The 6,919-nt window shown below is 59.5% G+C and overlaps 2 non-coding genes across 2 annotated transcripts; both read left to right on the forward strand.

The window, feature by feature from the left end:
• Positions 1-2,875: 2,875 nt before the first annotated feature.
• On the forward strand, positions 2,876-4,690 carry LOC140214646 (small subunit ribosomal RNA). The gene has a single exon (XR_011891582.1). It is a non-coding gene; the product is annotated as a small subunit ribosomal RNA (ribosomal RNA).
• Positions 4,691-6,265: 1,575 nt separating this feature from the next.
• Positions 6,266-6,418, forward strand: LOC140214643 (5.8S ribosomal RNA). The gene has a single exon (XR_011891580.1). It is a non-coding gene; the product is annotated as a 5.8S ribosomal RNA (ribosomal RNA).
• Positions 6,419-6,919: the final 501 nt, after the last annotated feature.

The raw sequence follows: 6,919 nt of genomic DNA on the forward strand, positions 1-6,919 counted from the left end.
GCAGACGTCGTCGTTGGCCGCGGCGTTGCCGCGAGCACGCGAAGAGACAAAGTCCGAAACGACGTCAGCCGGGGCGTCGAGCACGCCGCCCGCACTGTTCGCACGCGTGCTCGGAAATGGCGAAGGGGCCGCGCTAGCGTGCCTTGAATCGGTGAGCGGCGGTACCCGCGGCGATAGCCAGAGCTCGAATCCGCCCTGCAAAAGCCAAATATTGGCGCTCGGCTCGGCGCAGTACGCCGCCGCGTCGCACGAGTACGGCCCCATGGAGGTCTGGGCACTTATCGCTGCTACTGTAAGGGGCCGTACGGCCCCGGCCGACATTGTACCGTAGTGCGATTTTCGTCTTGCGCGTGCTCGTGGCGGTGTCCGCGCACCGTTCCGACGTCGACAATCGTGCCCACGACTACGCGAGCGCTGGAAGAGACAAAGTCCGAAACCGCGTGTGCCGGGGCGGCGCGAGCGCGACGCCTTTGACACAACTTTTGCGTACAAGCCGCCGCACGGACACGACGGAATCGCTGGCATCCCGCACGCAGCTGCATTGTGTCACGCCGGCAATCGTTGAAACACCACGCAGTCGTCGGCGTCGGCCCCGACATGGTTGCGAGCGCTGGAAGAGACAAAGTCCGAAACCGCGTGTGCCGGGGCGGCGCGAGCGCGACGCCTTTGACGCAACTTTTGCGTACAAGCCGCCGCACGGACACGACGGAGCCGGTGTCGCCCTGCAGAGGGCTGCACTATAGCACGCCGGGAACCGGCAAAGAACCGCGCAGACGTCGTCGTTGGCCGCGGCGTTGCCGCGAGCACGCGAAGAGACAAAGTCCGAAACGACGTCAGCCGGGGCGTCGAGCACGCCGCCCGCACTGTTCGCACGCGTGCTCGGAAATGGCGAAGGGGCCGCGCTAGCGTGCCTTGAATCGGTGAGCGGCGGTACCGCGGCGATCGCCAGAGCTCGAATCCGCCCTGCAAAAGCCAAATATTGGCGCTCGGCTCGGCGCAGTACGCCGCCGCGTCGCACGAGTACGGCCCCATGGAGGTCTGGGCACTTATCGCTGCTACTGTAAGGGGCCGTACGGCCCCGGCCGACATTGTACCGTAGTGCGATTTTCGTCTTGCGCGTGCTCGTGGCGGTGTCCGCGCACCGTTGCGACGTCGACAATCGTGCCCACGACTACGCGAGCGCTGGAAGAGACAAAGTCCGAAACCGCGTGTGCCGGGGCGGCGCGAGCGCGACGCCTTTGACGCAACTTTTGCGTACAAGCCGCCGCACGGCCACGACGGAGCCGGTGTCACCCTGCAGAGGGCTGCACTGTAGCACGCCGGGAACCGGCAAAGAACCGCGCAGACGTCGTCGTTGGCCGCGGCGTTGCCGCGAGCACGCGAAGAGACAAAGTCCGAAACGACGTCAGCCGGGGCGTCGAGCACGCCGCCCGCACTGTTCGCACGCGTGCTCGGAAATGGCGAAGGGGCCGCGCTAGCGTGCCTTGAATCGGTGAGCGGCGGTACCGCGGCGATCGCCAGAGCTCGAATCCGCCCTGCAAAAGCCAAATATTGGCGCTCGGCTCGGCGCAGTACGCCGCCGCGTCGCACGAGTACGGCCCCATGGAGGTCTGGGCACTTATCGCTGCTACTGTAAGGGGCCGTACGGCCCCGGCCGACATTGTACCGTAGTGCGATTTTCGTCTTGCGCGTGCTCGTGGCGGTGTCCGCGCACCGTTGCGACGTCGACAATCGTGCCCACGACTACGCGAGCGCTGGAAGAGACAAAGTCCGAAACCGCGTGTGCCGGGGCGGCGCGAGCGCGACGCCTTTGACGCAACTTTTGCGTACAAGCCGCCGCACGGCCACGACGGAGCCGGTGTCACCCTGCAGAGGGCTGCACTGTAGCACGCCGGGAACCGGCAAAGAACCGCGCAGACGTCGTCGTTGGCCGCGGCGTTGCCGCGAGCACGCGAAGAGACAAAGTCCGAAACGACGTCAGCCGGGGCGTCGAGCACGCCGCCCGCACTGTTCGCACTCGTGCTCGGAAATGGCGAAGGGGCCGTGCTAGCGTGCCTCGAATCGATCGGCCGGGGGCCCCGTAGGGCGACAGACAGGCAATTGTGCAGGAAACCGTACTGGCCATTGGCGAGAAATTGCCGTTCGCGCATTCGGTGGACGCGCTGCGCTTTCACGACTTCGGCATTGTGCTGCCGACGTAAGCTTTCAATCTTGCTCGCGGCGTTACGAGGCGGCACGATTTTCGCCAAACGCTCGTCGAAAGTGGCACGAGTACGGCCCCATGGAGGTCTGGGTACTTATCGCTGCTATTATATGGGGGTCCCAGAGAGCAGTCGCCCCCAAAGCGACCTGGGTGTTTGATATGCGGCGGGCTTCGTGCCCGTCAAGCGTGTCCCCGGTATCGCTCCCGTGGATCCCACAGCTGACGTCTGCAGCCTCATCCGCTTGATGCGTTAGGGGCTGGTTGTCGGACGACGCTTTTTCCACGATATCGAAGTGTGTTCCGCATCGTCCTCGGACGAATCAAATACGAAAGCGCCGAAGGCGCGGGCGTGACCCGTCGCCTAGCGGCTTTGCCGTCTCGGCTACGTTGCAAGTGTCGGTCGGTCCACCAGTGCTGCGGGCTCGAGAGAAACCGCAAGCCGCGATCGAGTCGACACAACCGGTCTATCGAGAATGTTGCGTGCTTCTTGCCGCGTGGCGATACCCGGCCCTGCGGGGAGGGCGCCGTTGCGAGCTCGAACGCCGTCGTCTCGGACTGTGCAAAGTGCTACCCTTTGCGAGAACGAAGCGTGTTGGGGCGCCTGAAGGTGGCCTCGGCATCGCAAAAACGGCGTCCGGCCTGCTTGAAAGGCTGGACGCGCAGTTGAACGATTACCTGGTTGATCCTGCCAGTAATCATATGCTTGTCTCAAAGATTAAGCCATGCATGTCTAAGTACATGCCGAAATAAGGCGAAACCGCGAATGGCTCATTAAATCAGTTATGGTTCCTTAGATCGTTTCTTCCTACTTGGATAACTGTGGCAATTCTAGAGCTAATACATGCAGTGAGCCTGAAGCCCTTTGGGCGACGGGTGCTTTTATTAGACCAAGATCGATCGGGTTTCGGCCCGTATTGTGTGGTGACTCTGGATAACTTTGTGCTGATCGCATGGCCACGAGCCGGCGACGTTTCTTTCAAGTGTCTGCCTTATCAACTTTCGATGGTAGGTTACTTGCTTACCATGGTTGTTACGGGTAACGGAGAATCAGGGTTCGATTCCGGAGAGGGAGCCTGAGAAACGGCTACCACATCCAAGGAAGGCAGCAGGCGCGCAAATTACCCACTCCCGGCACGGGGAGGTAGTGACGAAAAATAACAATACGGGACTCTTTTGAGGCCCCGTAATTGAAATGAGTACACTCTAAATCCTTTAACGAGGATCAATTGGAGGGCAAGTCTGGTGCCAGCAGCCGCGGTAATTCCAGCTCCAATAGCGTATACTAAAGCTGCTGCGGTTAAAAAGCTCGTAGTTGGATCTCAGTTCCAGACGAGTAGTGCATCTACCCGATGCGACGGCTCGGACTGAACATCATGCCGGTCCTTTCTTGGTGCACTTCATTGTGTGCCTCGAGAAGGCCGGTGCTTTTACTTTGAAAAAATTAGAGTGCTCAACGCAGGCGAGTCGCCTGAATAAACTTGCATGGAATAATAGAACAAGACCTCGTTTCTGTTCTGTTGGTTTTTGGAATACGAGGTAATGATTAAGAGGGACAGACGGGGGCATTCGTATTGCGGCGCTAGAGGTGAAATTCTTGGACCGTCGCAAGACGAACTACTGCGAAAGCATTTGCCAAGAATGTTTTCTTTGATCAAGAACGAAAGTCAGAGGTTCGAAGGCGATCAGATACCGCCCTAGTTCTGACCATAAACGATGCCAACCAGCGATCCGCCTGAGTTACTCAAATGACTCGGCGGGCAGCTTCCGGGAAACCAAAGTGTTTGGGTTCCGGGGGAAGTATGGTTGCAAAGCTGAAACTTAAAGGAATTGACGGAAGGGCACCACCAGGAGTGGAGCCTGCGGCTTAATTTGACTCAACACGGGAAAACTTACCCGGCCCGGACACTGGGAGGATTGACAGATTGAGAGCTCTTTCTTGATTCGGTGGATGGTGGTGCATGGCCGTTCTTAGTTGGTGGAGCGATTTGTCTGGTTAATTCCGATAACGAACGAGACTCTAGCCTATTAAATAGGTGCGGGGTTCCCAGCACCTTACAACCTTCTTAGAGGGACAAGCGGCTCCTAGCCGCACGAAACAGAGCAATAACAGGTCTGTGATGCCCTTAGATGTCCGGGGCCGCACGCGCGCTACACTGAAGGAAGCAGCGTGTCTTTATCCCTGTCTGAAAAGACTGGGTAACCCGTGGAACTTCTTTCGTGATTGGGATAGGGGCTTGCAATTGTTCCCCTTGAACGAGGAATTCCCAGTAAGCGCGAGTCATAAGCTCGCGTTGATTACGTCCCTGCCCTTTGTACACACCGCCCGTCGCTACTACCGATTGAATGATTTAGTGAGGTCTTCGGACCGATGTCCGGCGCGGCCTTTCGGTTGCGCCGGTCTGTTGGAAAGATGACCAAACTTGATCATTTAGAGGAAGTAAAAGTCGTAACAAGGTTTCCGTAGGTGAACCTGCGGAAGGATCATTACCGGATTGTGAAGGGTGGCGAGCGCCATTGTTTCTACCCCGTGTGGGTGAAGCAGCTCGCTGCGCCCGACGCTTTCCGCCGCTGGCCCCGCTTGGACGCGGGGACGGCTATACCCGAACATGCCGGGGACTGCCTGAATTTTGAGGGGCGCCCCGTGCCAAATTTGTTGCGCCCAGTGGACGCCGGCTGCAACCTTGGACGGTTGGCTTGGCCGCGCCCGCGGGTAGAAACGGCGTAACGCACACTGGGTGGGCTTTCTGTCCGCTTTGGCGCTCTTCGCGCGGAATGGGAGTAAGACGACCCGACCTGCTGCTTTGCCCAGTACGAGGGGAACGGCGAAGCGTGCGGTCGGTCAAGGAACTGACGGTCGAGAGCTAATGCCGCTGCCGCTTAGTACACACACGGAACCGTGGTGCGAGCGCTCTCCCGTCCTCCGCGGCAAACGCTGCCGAGTCTGAAAAGTCTGGCGGCTGCCGGTCGCTTCCTGCGGCGAGTATGGAGTAACGACCCGACTTTGTTGCCGCCCAAGTACTAAAGGAACGGTGTGGCGCTCGGTCGGTCATGGAACTGTCGGTATGAGGGTGCGGCTGCCAAGTACGGAAGGAACCGTGGCCTAAAGTGCTCTCCCGTCCTCCGCGGCAAATGCCACCGAGTCCGAAAGGGCCGGAGGCTGCCGGTCGGCTCCTGCTCGTGACGCGCGAGGTGTCGAGATCGCGGTTTAATGCGACGACGTCTGCAGGCTATTCGCCCGCCGCCGAGGGAAAGGCGGCGTTGCTGCGAAGTACCGAAGGAAACGCGGCTTTGCTACGTCGGAAGCGTTCTGCGGTTAGCGGACTTGTGCGCTTTGGGAAGGCGCCGCACGTCGAAAGAGGAAGTACGGACAGACGAGGGACTGTAGTCCCGGATTCGAACGCACTTGCGGCCAGGCCCTTGCTGGCTTCGTCTTCCGCCTCAAGTAGACTTGTTGTGGCGCCGGCGCAGGGAGCCGTCCCTGGCACTGGCCGAGTGGTTTTGGAGAGCTGCGCGAGTACGCGCGCCGGGCTCTTGTCTTTCGTCTCAAGTAGGCTGTTGGATCAACAGCGGTTATGCTGCGGCGATCTGCCGATGCGAAAGTGTGTGTGTGTTTGAGGCCCTTCTATGAACCTACTGCTGACTGAAGCGAAGCACGTCGATGGGGGTGAAGCCCTGCCCGTGGCCGTGTAGCCGTTAAAGACTCCACAGCGGCTTAGCCCTAATCATGGCTCTGTCGCTCTTTGCAATTTTTAGTGGAGCGATGTGAACGTGCACACGAGACACACGGGTCCGGTGGTTGGATGGCAGGTAAAACCGGCTTCGAGTGCGCGCAAACGGCATAAGCTACCTCGAGGGCAAGCGAGGAAGGCGTGGGCGCAAAACACACGCGCGAGTAGCAGGAGTGGAGTGCCATTAGGCTTTCAGCTGCTGAGACGCGGCCGCCGAAAGAGCGAGACTGGAGGAGCGCACGCCGAAAGGCGCTCTTCGAAACCACACACAGGGAGACGCCACGTGCCTAAAACCCTGGTTGTACTGTACTGAATTGAACAAACTATTTTTCACGACTCTAAGCGGTGGATCACTCGGTTCTCGGGTCGATGAAGAACGCAGCCAGCTGCGAGACTTGGTGTGAATTGCAGGACACACTGAGCACTGATTCTTTGAACGCACATTGCGGCCTTGGGTCTTCCCTTGGCTTCGTCTGTCTGAGGGTCGGATCACATATCAAGAGAGACTTCGGCGCACAGGGAACGTGCGTCCGTCGACTCGTTTTGACCGCGTCGGCATCATGGACAGTACGTTGAGCGCTAAAGCCACGCGCCAGCGGCCTCACGAGAGGGAGACGGTGGCAAACCGTTGTGCCAATTCTTCGAAAAGACGGAAACGAGGCATTACTACTGCAGCGTGACGAGTGCGCGCCTCTAGCAAGACCGCCGCAGGATGGAGTCGGATACCTGCAGGGAAAGAGCGGTCCAAGCACGAGGCGCGAACGTCTGTTGCCATGTAGCGCGCACGTTTGCGAGAGAGTCGGAAGCGCACGCTTGCGTGCACGGAAAACGTGGGAATGAAACGCCGGCCGATTCCCGCGCCGTGCGCAAAGCCAGCGCGATCGCAATTTGCGCTGTTTGCCTTCGAAGTACGTCGAGCTCCAGAGCTGGTCGCTCGTTCACGTCACCGCAGTTGTGTGGGCGCCCTTCCGGGCTTCGTCGCAGGAAT

The sequence above is a fragment of the Dermacentor andersoni genome, unplaced genomic scaffold, assembly GCF_023375885.2.
Source record: "Dermacentor andersoni unplaced genomic scaffold, qqDerAnde1_hic_scaffold ctg00000530.1, whole genome shotgun sequence".
NCBI classification, from domain to species: domain Eukaryota; kingdom Metazoa; phylum Arthropoda; class Arachnida; order Ixodida; family Ixodidae; genus Dermacentor; species Dermacentor andersoni.